This window comes from Nicotiana tabacum, chromosome 23 (genome assembly GCF_000715075.1).
Source record: "Nicotiana tabacum cultivar K326 chromosome 23, ASM71507v2, whole genome shotgun sequence".
Taxonomy (NCBI): Eukaryota; Viridiplantae; Streptophyta; class Magnoliopsida; order Solanales; family Solanaceae; genus Nicotiana; species Nicotiana tabacum.
Window position 1 is genome coordinate 49,906,579 of NC_134102.1, and position 13,471 is coordinate 49,920,049.

The window sequence follows — 13,471 nt, forward strand, 5'->3', positions numbered from 1 at the left end:
TCCCCTGCTATTGTGTCGCTCAACATGAGCCCCATACCCATTAGTGATTGACTGAGATCTTAATAGTTACCTCAACTTGTCTTCCATGCCCTGCTTGAATCATTTTGTTTTATGGCATAACTTAGACCTTCTTTAGTTAATTAATTTATTGTGTCAATCCCAGAATATCTACATGTGCTATTTGGTATGAGCTTGCTATCTTGTAGTGCTCTGAATCTCGGCAGTGTTTGTCCTGCATGTACAATATGTTTCAATTTGTATTAAGACCATTTTCTATCAACTATGATCTTGCTTCTATGCTAGTATGTCTCCCCAGTGTGCCTTTGGTTCATTTGATACCCTGTCCTTTCAGTGATTGTCACAATGTGAGTCCTCCATCATGTCTAAATATCGAGCTCTAGATCAATGCAAGCAGGGGTATGGGCATTTTGAGGGCTGTAATCTGTTGCTACAGGTTTGGTTATTAGAACATTTTCAGAGAGGTAAATATCGTCAGGAACTTCTGCGATGACCATTGAATGACTACATAGCCTACAACCATCCAAAAAGAATGACATTTATCGTAGATAGGTTCGCGCAACCCGGAAATACTGTGAGCTGGGTGCGCTTCTTCAGCAATTTGACTGATGAAAGGGTACATTGGATGTTCGAATGGTTCCCTAGCAACTAGTTCATCATCAGGTCAAGAGCAGCCACTCATTTAGTGTTGATCGGGTTAAGAGGAATCTATCCTTATGCTTTTATAAGAGTAATGAGGCAAGCGGGAAGAAAGCAGGTTATACCTCGGGTTTCCAACATGGTCCAGTATAAAGCAGACTTTAAAGGGAACATCATTCCATTCAAGTTCGAGGCGCAGCATATGTGGAATCAAAAGGTCGTTGTAGAGAAAGACATTATCGAGCCAGACAGGTACCATGCCGACCATGTATACTTCTACCCATCATGGTTGGTAGATGATATAGCGGGAGATGCCAAGCAGGGATTAATATGAAAAATAGGGTTATAGATGACGTTGTTGAAGCACAAGTCAAGTATAGTATGCTGCGCAAGAGGGTTTTCGAGTCTGAAGCTAGACATTTGGAACATCACAAAGTGGATATGGAAGCTATTGGCGAATGGAAAGAAATTGCTACTAAATCAACAGAAAGATTGGAATATTTGGAGCAAGGGTTAATGGAACTCGAGGGGAAAATGAGGAAGAGGCTCTCAGATTGTTAGAATACGGAAGGCAAAAAGGGAGGGCACCTAGCAAGGGCTTACCTACTATTGGACATGCGCGACCTGGGAAACTTGATTGATGGATCCAGAAGGCCAAGCATAGAGAAGGTCCCTCTGGGGCCAAATAGATTAGGAAATGATGTTCTTTACTACTTTTTAGCCTAGTTTTAGATTTCTATTGTATTAAGGCAAATGCCATTAGTGACTTTCTTATTATTGTCGTTTTAGTATGGATTTGATTCATTTTCGCATTAATGAAATGAAACAATTATCGGCATCAATTTTCTCCAAGTTTATGTGTCGCTTAGGCCTACCTCGGGCACAATAAGGTCCCCCAAATTAGGATGCGAATTTATTTATTGATTTTGCAACACATGTTTAATATCGCAAATATCCTTTCAATATCCCTTACTGACTTGGTTACCTTTTTTGTTTTTCTTTTCTTTTGTTTATTCCCATTCCCCAAAGGTTGGTTCTTGCATACTGGCATCATCCGCATATCATACTAGACCCGGAGGTCCTCCACCTCCTCCTCCACCAAGTGATCCTAAAGGCAAAAGCAAAGGGAAAGAAAAAATGGACGATTTAAGCGGTATCAGAAAGGATAATGCAGAAAACGTTGAAACCTCGGACGGTCGAAATACTCTAGTACAAAGCGAATTGGTCCTACGTCTGGAACAGAAAATATTGGAGATACAAGGGGAACTTGAGCAAGTCCGGAACTTGGCAAACCTTTCCCTCGCCCTAAACGTCCCCGACCTTAACCAACAAAACACAAACGCCCAAAACCCGGTACCTCCTCAAAACACACAAAATCTGCCAAATCCTCCCGCACCACATCAATATGCCACACTTCTCAGAACCAAAACCCTCTGTTGATCACTATGCCTCAACAACATCATCACCACCCAACTCAACACCTACAAATAACCGTATACCACACCCCTCAGAATGCACCACAACCTACTCCTGACCCACAAAACTCAACCGATGACCACCATTACACCCAGATTCCCGGAGTCTACCAAAGCCATCCCATATATATGGAAACCTTACCCCACACACCACAACAGACCCTATACATACCCGAATCCGCCGAGAAGGACCTGCTCATCAAGAATATGGCGGAGGAACTCAAGAAACTTACTGGCAGAGTTCAAAGTGTTGAAGAGGGCAAAGGCATTGAGGTTTTGAATTATGAAGATTTGTGTATTCAGCCAGATGTAGAACTGCCAGAGGGTTACAAACCTCCTAAGTTCGAAATATTCGACGGAACTGGTGATCCGAAGTGCACTTGAGAACGTATTGTGACAAGCTTGTAGGAGTTGGCAGGGATGAAAGAATCCGCATGAAGATGTTCATGAGAAGCCTCACCGGAGACGCCCTGTCTTGGTACATCAGTCAGAACCCAAAGAAATGGGTTAATTGGGTGAGCATAGCATCAGATTTCATGGATCGGTTCAGGTTTAACACAGAAAATGTACCAGACATTTTCTACATTCAGAATCTCAAGAAGAGGCCAACGGAAACTTTTCACGAGTATGCTACTCGGTGGAGGTCTGAAGCTGCAAAAGTAAGACCAACACTGGAAGAAGAACAGATGTATAAGTTCTTTGTCAGAGCTTAGGTTCCGCAATACTACGAAATACTGATGGTTATTGAAAATCATAAATTTTCTGACATCATCAAATTGGGAGAAAGAATAGAAGAAGGGATCAAAAGCGGAATGGTGACAAATTTTGAAGCACTCCAAGCCACGGAATGCTAAATAAAGCTTTTAACAAATGCATGGCTAATAAAGAATCGGTCAAAAAATATAGACCAACACAATAGTTGTGTTCACATGAATCTAATGGATGTACAATGTGTAAAATATTCCGAACTTTAAGAAAATTTCACAAGAAAACAACCTATTGTGCACAATTATTAAACTAATCATATTAAATATCATTCATAGAAAAAGGATTAATTCTCATGAATTTGTACCAAACATGTATTTACTTAAAGTAAAATGATTACAGTAGGTAATTTACAAGTGGAGTGACCTAAAAGTGTAACTAAATATAATAGCATACATGTAAGAAAAAAATACAATTATCTTATAAAATAAGAATGCCATGCTTACGTAGTGAACAACTAGTTTAATTAATTAGGTTCGTATTTATCCTAGTCAATTAATCAAGTTGCAAAAGCGTATCTAATAATCTAATTATAGATGAAAGCTACGCATACATTTGGCATACATATTTAATATTAACTAGTTAAATAGATGTATTTAGTCCTAAGTGTTGTCACATACAGACAAATATCAAGAAAGCACAAATAAATGATTAGATATGGTATCTATCTACGATTTTACCATACTTGTATTTTTGAGTACATCCGAGAACATGAAGTACGAAGGGGAGAAAGTTGACAGGGATTCGCCTTTTTCTTCAAACGATGTCTTTGAAAGATAACTCCTGAGTTGGGTACCTCGCAAAATTAAACAACGAAATATTAGTAAATAACATAACAATAATATATGAAGAATTAAAGTATTTTTTTTAAATTGTTTTGGAAATTGTTTGAAATGTTATAGGAAAATATTTTTATTTTTTGAAAGATTATCTGAAAATGGTTTAGAAATATTTCTTTTGGAAACTAGTTTTTTGGAAAATGATTTTGAAAAATAATTTAAAATATATTATAGGAGGCTCAGATATGTATTTTTGGTATCCGTCTAGACATGAGAACGGGAGCTGCTTGGTTGCGACTATGGCGGCCGATCGTGTCGCCCTCCAAAGGTTATTGGTTTATCGCGTCCTCATCTTTTGTTTTCGATGTTGTTCATAATCGCCTCGTTATTTCGGGTCCGGTCCAAGGTTCATTTAGGGCGTCGTGGGCTCAAAAATTTATTCTCATCGGCCTAAGTCCACAAGTGCAAGTACTTCAGAGATCAATAATATCAGTCGGGTGTTTGGGGTATCTGATGATAAAAAGCCCACAAATGATAACATAAAATTCAATCCAACACAAAGATACTCAATGTGAATTTCATAATTGAAATAGACATCAACACAACGCAAAAAGATGCGACAGTGGTCAAAATGTCAAAGCCCAACCACTACTACCACGATAATATATGTCGGAGGCACAATAACAAATAAATAGAGGCGAGCAGATATGTAATGACCCGGCCGTTCATTTTGAGTATTGTAGCCATGTACCCCTATTTATTGCTTATTATATGTTTTGTGGTTATGTGACTTGCCGAGGTGGTTGGTTTGGTTTCAGGGATGTTTCAAAATGAATTGGGACACTTAGTCCCAAGGTTGGAAGCTTAAGTTGAAAGAGTTGTTCGGATATTCACGTATGAGTAAACGGCTTTGAAATAGAGTTTTAATGGTTTTGTTAGCTTCTTATGGTAATTTTGGAGTTAGGAGTATGTCCGGATATTGATTTGGAGGTCCGTAGGTTATTTTGGCTTAAATTGGGGAAAGTTGGAAAGTTGAAGGTTTGGAAAATTGAGAAGTTTGACCGAAAGTTAACTTTGTTGATACCGCACTCGGATTTTGGTTCCGGTATTTGGAATAGGTTCGTTGTTTCATTTATCACTTATGTGCAAAATTTGAGGTCAATCGGAGTTGGTTTGGTGTGATTAGGCATTGGTTTTAGAAGTTGGAAGTTCAATAGTTTATTAGGCTTGAATTGGGACATGATTCGTGATTTCGATATTGTTTGATGTGATTTGAGGCTTCAACTAAGTTCGTATGATATTTTAGGATATGTTGGTATGTTTGGATGGGGTCCGGGGGGCCTCGGGTGTGATTCGGATCATGTTCGGCTCATTTTTGGACTTATTGGACTGCTAAAATAGTTGTATCTGATTTCCTTATACGCGTTCGCGAGAGAGGTCTCGCGATCGAGAAAAGTACTTGGGTGACTGGTAAAGTTTGTTCATCGTGTTTGCGAGAAGATGGACGCGTTCGCGATGGTCTAGTGGGTATGTGCATCGTGATCACAAGAGGGGGCTCGCATACACATAGAAGGTTGAGGCTTGTTGGGCATCAGGCATGTAAGCCTTCGTGTTTGCGGGAGATGGGTCGCGTTCCCGTAGACGTTGGACCAACGGTTGTCGCATTCGCGTAAGAGGAATTTGCAGCTGAGGATTTTTGTGCTTCGCGAATGCGAGGCGATTTCTGTGTTTGCGAAGAAGGGCCAATGGGCAGACTATTAAAATTTAAAAAATGAGGGTTAAAGTATTATTTCATATTTTGACTTGAGGAGCTCGACTAGGGGCGATTTTTTCTGAGGGATTTCACTACAAATCAAGATATTTGAGTCGTTCGTTGGTTGATTCATGTGGCAAGGGTTTGTTGGAGCATTGAGTTGCACGCTTTGAGGTAAATAACACTTCTAAACTTTATATTGAGTGTATGAATCCCTGGAATACGTGTTATATGGTTGGTGTTGGGGTGTTGCATATGCTAGGTGATTGCGTATAGGCGTGCACTGTGGTAGTTATGACTCGGTTGATTCTATGGTACTGGTAGTTATCTAGTCTTGTTTATATCCTTGTAATTCCTATGTGTTAGAGTAATTGAGCTGTGATCCATGTTAGAAATCATGTTTAGTCTATGTACTTATTCTTTTGGGACCCACTGAGGTCATTTATGCTATTGAGTTATTTGCTTAAGTTGCAATTATGTACTCAGTCATATTTATTCATTTGCATATCATATCTCAGTCTCTGTTATCATTTACTATTACATCATGTTATTATTGTTTGGGCTGGGTGGTATAAGATTTGTGAGCCCATGAGACTAGAGAGATTGATGACTGAATTGGGGCCTGAGAACCGAATTGTGAGTGATATTGTGGATCGGGCCGAACACCGCACTAGGCCATATTGTCTTTATATCGATTACTATTATAGATCGGGTTGCACGCCGCAACAGGCCTTATTGGCTTATTTATTATTATGGGATCGGGCTGCATGCCACAGCAGGCCATATTGGCTTTATATTAGCGCTTGGGCAGGATCCGCCCCTCCGGAGTCTGACATACCAGCAGTGGGGGCAGGTATCGTATAATGTTGAGTGATTGTGTATGATGAATATAAGTATGAGAGACAGATTGAGTATTCTGAGAGTGTGAGTACTTGTGAGTATCACTATGATGCATTACATTTGACATGAATATTTGACTCGTAGGCATAGAGATGTAGCATTCCTTATGCTAGCTGTACTTGGTATATTTTATCACTGTTAGGCTTAAATTTTTGAACTTTAAAGCATGCCTAAATTTTTGTACTGTGTACAAGCTGAATATGGAAGTTCTCTGAGTTATTACTGTCATTATCTTGTTATATCTATGTTGTCATTATTTGATTCGGACAGTATCTTACTAAGCTCATCATTGCTTTCACCCCAAGGTTAGTCCTGTTACTTATTGAGTACATTTGGTTGATTGTACTCATACTACACTCTGCACTTCGTGTGCAGATCCAGGTACATCTTGACGTAGTGATTGCTAGATCTGGTGTTAGTACATGCTCGGAGACTTCGAGGTAGCTGCTATGACACCCGCAGACCTTGACTCTCCTTCCTTTCATTTTATTTTAGTAATGTTCTATTTTTCAGACAGTTGTACTAGAGTTTTAGACTATGTTGACATTGGTAGCTCATGTACTCGATGACACAAGGATTTTGGGATTGTTATAGTTGAGTTGCAGTTGTTCTTATCATTTATTTATGAGATTTTTCACTGTTGAACTTATTAAATCATGTTTTAATCCAAATGCATAGTTTTTATGTGATTGTCGGCTTGCCTAGTAATGTGTTAGGCGCCATCACGACAGGTTTGGATTTTGGGTTGTGACAAGTTGGTATAAGAGCACTAGGTTACTTAGGTCTCACGAGTCATGAGCATGTTTAGTAGAGTCTTGCGGATCGGTACAAAGATGTTTGTACTTATCTTCGAAAGGCTACCGAACTGTTAGGAAACTTCACTTTCTTTATTCTTGTCTTGCGGATTTGTTGATTCCAGAAATTAAACTTCTATTATTCAATTCTCTCACAGATGGTGAGGACACGTGCGACCAGATTGGACGGACGGCCACCAATACCACCAGCTAGGACTGCGAGAGGTCGGGGCTGCGGTAGAGGTCGAGGTGTAGCTTGTACTGTAGCTAGAGCAGCACATATGGAGCCACCAGTTAGTCCAGCTTAGGAACGGATACTAGATGTGGTTGAGCTGGTGGAACCAGCTTAGGCACTAGCTGTGCCAATTGTGATTCCATGCCTTCAAGAGGCTTCAGCCCCAATATTGACGGTATGCACTAGCCTTACTCAGCCAATTTCAGTTCCGGCGGCACCAACCACTTCTCAGGCCAGGGAAGGTGTTTAGACTCTCACCGCCCATACTCCAGAGCAGGTGGTTTAGGGACTTCGGATACCAGGGTTACTACCAGCCTAGCCGGTTCTAGATGCTCGGGCCTAGGTTGGTCCACCATTGATTGACAAGGAGCAGAAGAGGCTAGAGCAGTTTGGGAGGCTCTGGCCTCCAGAGTTCAGTAGGGTTGAGTCATAGGATGCTCCAGATTTCTTAGATAGGTGCTAGCGGATCCTTCGCACGTTGGGTATTCTGGAGACTAGTGGAGTTTCATTTACTACTTTTCAGTTGTCTGGGGCAGCCTTCAGATGGTGGGAGGCCTATGAGTTGAGCAGGCCAGCCGGTGCTGCACCACTTACGTGGCATGAGTTCTCAATTCTCTTCTTAGAGAAGTTTTTTCCACAGACTCACAGAGAGAAGTTGCGTAAGTAGTTTGAGCAGCTACACCATTAGGGTATCTCAGGGACTTAGTATGAGATGAGATTTTCAGAGTTGGCTCGTCACGCGATATGGTTTGTTCCCATAGAGAGGGAAAGGATTAGGAGATTCATTGATGGACTCAACCATGGATTGCGCTTCGTCATGACTCGGGAGATTGCATCAAGTTCGAGGTTTAACGATATGGTTGATATTTCTAGACGCCTAGAGCAGGTTCGTAGTCAGGAGCATAAGGAGAGGGAGGCAAAGAGGCCTCATGGTTTGGGTCGTTTTAGTAGTGCCTCATCTGGAGGACAGTCCCACCACAGCAGGGGTCGCCCTTATAGGCCTGCTCAGATGGATCGTCCAGTTCATTATGGTGCATCAGCTAGCCATGGTTCATAGAGTGCTCATCTGGGTCAGTCATCTCCCAGTGCCCTTCCATCTCAAAGTTCATCATGTGCTCCATCAGTTCAACGTTTATCTATACCTTGTTCTCGGGGCCCGATTCAGCCCCCGCCACCATTAATGGATCAAAGTTGCTTCGAGTGTGGAGAGTTTGGACAAGTGAGGAGGTATTGTCCTCGTCTTTTGGGAGGTCCAGTTCCGCAGAGGGGTCAGGTTATGACTTTCGCACTAATTACTTCACCGCCCGTTCAGCCAGCTCGGGGTGGGGCTCAAGCAGCTCGAGGTCACACTAAAGGGGGAGACCGATTAGGTGGTGGTCAGGCTCGATGTTATGCTCCCCCACCACCCGGGACAGAGGCCGCTGCTTCAGACACAGTGATCACAGGAATTGTTTCAGTGTGCCACAGGGATACTTCCATATTATTTGACCCTGGTTCCACTTATTCATATGTATCATCGTATTTTGCTCGTTATTTGGATTGCCCCGTGATTCCTTAGTTACACCTATTCGTGTATCTATGCCGATGGGTAATTCCATTATTGTGGATCGTGTATATCGATCGTGTGTGGTGACTATTGGGGGATTGGAGACAAGAGTTGATCTTTTACTACTTAGTATGGTTGATTTTGACGTGATTCTAGGAATGTATTGGTTGTCCCCATGTCATGCAATTCTGGATTGTCACGCTAAAATCGTGACGTTGGCGATGCCGGGATTTCCTAAGATTGAGTGGAGAGGTTATTTGGACTATGTTCCTAGTAGAGTTATTTCATATTTGAAGGCCCAACAGATTATTAAGAAGGGATGTTTGGCATATTTGAAGGCCCAACGGATGTTGGTGCTGATACTCCTACCATTGATTCTGTTCCGATAGTGCGAGACTTTCTATATGTGTTTCCTGCAGACTTACCGAGTATGCCGCCAAACAGGGACATTGATTGTGGTATTGACTTGGAGTCGGGCACTCAGCCCATTTCTATTCCTCCGTAATGTATGGCACCAACAGAGTTGAAGGAATTGAAAGAGCAGTTTCATAAGCTTCTTGATAAGGGGTTCATCAGGCCTAGTGTGTCGCCTTGGGGTGCACTGGTTCTGTTTGTGAAGAAGAAGGATGGTACTATGCGGATTTGCATTGATTATAGGTAGTTGAACAAAGTTACAATTAATAATAAGTATCCTTTGTCTTGCATTGATGACATATTTGACAAGCTTCAGTGAGCTAGAGTGTTCTGTAAGATTGATTTGAATTTTGGGTATCACCAGTTGAAGATTCAGGACTCTGATATGGTGAAAATGGCATTTACGACCCGCTATGGTCATTACGAGTTCCTTGTGATGTCTTCTGGGTGGACCAATGCCCCCAACAACATTCATGCATCTGATGAACAATGTATTCTAGTCATATCTTGATTCGTTTGTCATAGTATTTATTGATGATATCCTGGTGTACTCACGTATCCAGGAGGAGCATGCGCAGTATCTGAGGATTGTACTACAGATGTTGAGGGAGGAGAAGTTGTATGCTAAATTCTCCAAGTGCGAGTTTTGCCTCGGTTTCGTGGTGTCATTGGGGCACGTGGTGTCCAGTAAGGGGATCAAGGTAGATCCGAAGAAGATTGAGGCAATTCAGAGTTGGCCCAGATCGTCTTTAGCTATTGAGATTCTGAGTTTTCTTGGCTTGGCCGGATATTTTTGCCGCTTCATGGAGGGTTTCTCGTCCATTGTTGCGCCTTTGACTAGGTTGACCCAAAAGGGTGCCAAATTCAGGTGGCCTTATGAGTGTGAGGAGAGCTTTCAGAAGCTCAAGACTGCCTTGACCACACTCCACTTCTAGTTTTTCCTTCAGCATCGGGTTCATATACAATGTATTGCGATGCTTCTCAGATTGGTATTGGGTATGTCTTGATGCAGGAGGGTAGGGTGATTGCTTATGCTTCATGACAGTTGAAGCCCTATGAGAAGAACTACCCCGTACATGATTTAGAGTTGGCAACCATTGTTCATGCATTCAAGTTTTGTAGGCATTATCTCTACGGCGTGTCTTGTGAGGTATTTACAGATCATCAGAGTCTAGAGCACTTATTCAAGTAGAAGGATCTAAATTTGAGGCAGCGGAGATGGTTGGAGCTGTTAAAAGACTATGATAATACTATTTTGTATCATCCTGGAAAGGCCAATGTGGTGGCCGATGCCTTGAATAGAAAGGCGGTGAGTATGGGTAGCCTTGCATATATTCTTGTTGGTGAGAGACCACTTGCATAAGATGTTCAGGCCTTGGCTAATCAGTTCGCGAGGTTAGATGTTTCAGAGCCTAGTAGACTTCTAGCTTGCGTGGTTTCTCGGTCTTCTTTATATGAGCGCATCAGAGAGCGTCAGTTTGGCGACCCCTATTTGCTTGTCCTTAAGGACACGGTACAACACGGTGATGCCAAGGAGGTTTTTATTGGAGATGATGGGGTGTTGCAAATGCAGGGCCACATTTGTATGCCCAATGTGGATGGGTTACGTGACTTGATTCTTAAGGAGGCCCACAGTTCACGGTATTTCATTCATTCGGGTGCCGCGAAGATGTATGAGGACTTGAGGCAGCACTATTGGTGGAGAAGAATGAAGAAAGATATAGTGGAGTATGTGGCTCGGTGCTTGAACTGTCAGCAGGTAAAGTACAAGCACCAGAGGCCGGGCGGTTTGCTTCATAGTCTTATTACTAAGTGAAAATGGGAGCGTATCACCATGGACTTTGTTGTTGGACTCCCACGGACTTTGAAGAAATTTGATGCTATTTGGGTGATTGTGGACCGGTTGACTAAGTCTGCACATTTCATTCTGGTTGATACAACCTATTCTTCAAAGTGATTGGCTGAGATCTATATCCGTGAGATTGTTCGCCTTCATGATGTGCAGGTGTCCATTATCTCTTATCGGGAAACATAGTTCACATCGCAGTTTTAGAGGGTAGTGCGGTGAGAGTTAGGCACTCGGGTTGAGTTGAGTACAGTATTCCACCCTCAGACGGACGGACAGTCCAAGTGCACCATTCAGATATTGGAGGATATTCTTCACGGTTGTGTTATGGATTTCGAGGGTTCTTGGAATCAGTTTCTACCGCTTACAGAGTTTGCCTACAACAACAGCTATCAATCGAGTAATTAGATGGCTCCTTATGAGGCCTTATATGGGAGGTAGTGTCGAGCTCCAGTTGGGTGGTTTGAGCCAGGGGAGGCTAGGTTGTTGTGTACTGATTTGGTTCAGGATGCTTTGGAAATATCAAGTTGATTCAGGATCGGCTTCGCAAGGCATAGTCTAGGCAAAACAGTTACGCCGATCGGAAGGTTTGTGATGTTGCATATATGATGGGAGATAAGGTATTGCTCAGAGTATCGCCCATGAAGGGTGTGATGGGGTTTGGGAAGAAGGGCAAGTTAAGCCCTCGGTATATTGGACCTTTTGAGGTACTTGAGAGAATTGGAGAGGTGGCCTACAAGCTTGGATTACCACCTTGTCTATCGAGTGTTCACCTAGTGTTTCATATTTCCATGCTTCAGAAGTACTACGGTGATCCGTCTCATGTTTTGGATTTCATCACGGTTCAGTTAGATGGTGATTTGACTTATGATATGGAGCTGGTGGCTATTTTGGATCGGCATGTTCGAAAGTTGAGATCAAAGAATATAGTTTCAGTGAAAGTTCAGTGGAGAGGTCATCTAGTCGAGGAGGATACTTGAGAGGCCGAGGGGGAGATGCGTAGCAGCTATCCATACCTATTTAAGACTCCAGGTGTAGAAACCACTTTGGGATGGTGCTACTTACGAAACAAAGTTAATTTACTACTTACAATATTCAAAAGATATTAATCTATAAAGACTTTCATAATAACTTAGTAGCAGAAATAGGCCCATGCGATAAGGTTCAAAGTGCAATATTTGCTTTTTAAAATAAACTTTGTAAAATTTCTTAATGAAATACAATGTCAAAGTATCAAGATAATGCCATACAACCCTCTTGAATAATCAATGCGTTAAAGCAACTTCCTACCAAAATTAAACTTTTAATTTGACCTCACTGCAGGTTTGTATTGTACATGAATCTCAAACTAGCAAGCATAAAAGAAAAACTAGTCTTCTCCTTTGTACATATTTACAAGACAAAGTATAAATTTAGCATATTACAACACCTGGGTTATTATCACACCCTAAAAGAACGAAATAAGTCATCAAGTTAAAGTTACAAGCTTATGATCCTGAGATCCAACAATCCTCAAAAATTACATACATAAGTGTGACATATAGATCATGTACAAGTCCCAAAACTATACAAAACCTAGAAGTATATGAAAATGTGATCTCCATAAAAGGTCCCAAAAAGACAACTTCATATGGCCACTTTAAATCTCATCACGTACATTACCTACGACAGAAAACACCTATTGCTAAGCATAAAGCTTAGTGGCGTATAAACTTTGGGATTGGAGCCATTAACTTCTCCAATTCCCCTTTTTAGTCATAGGTAGCTCAAATGAAACATAAGTTTAAAATAATTAAACAAATATATCAAAAGTATCGAATATCAAACCTTGAAGTATTTCCACATATCAATAGCAATGTTCAAGATTCAAGTGTCAAGAAAGCATATACTATCAATCTAAGAGAGTTTGCCAAATATTCATTTTCGCCAAATATGTACGTCATGCCATCACACTAAGCATAATCAGATATCAAGATGGACCGAAGCCCCAAATCAAGTAGGGTTGAAACCTAATAGTTAAGAGTATCAAGAACCATATTAAAATTTTCTTTCTAGTTCGTACTTAACATGAACAAGTTCTATAATTTAGGACGAACCACAAACCCAAAATAAAGATGGCAAAAGATTTGAATCAAGAGGCATGGCGAGATGAGTGACAAAATCACTGCCACAAGAAGGACAAAGTCCCAACAAGAATGCAAAATGATCAAGCAATCCGTACGAGTGGGCGATTTAGCGAATATCTTACAATACTTGATATAACACGAATACAACGATATAAATTGAAGATGAGAGAAACAAAATCTC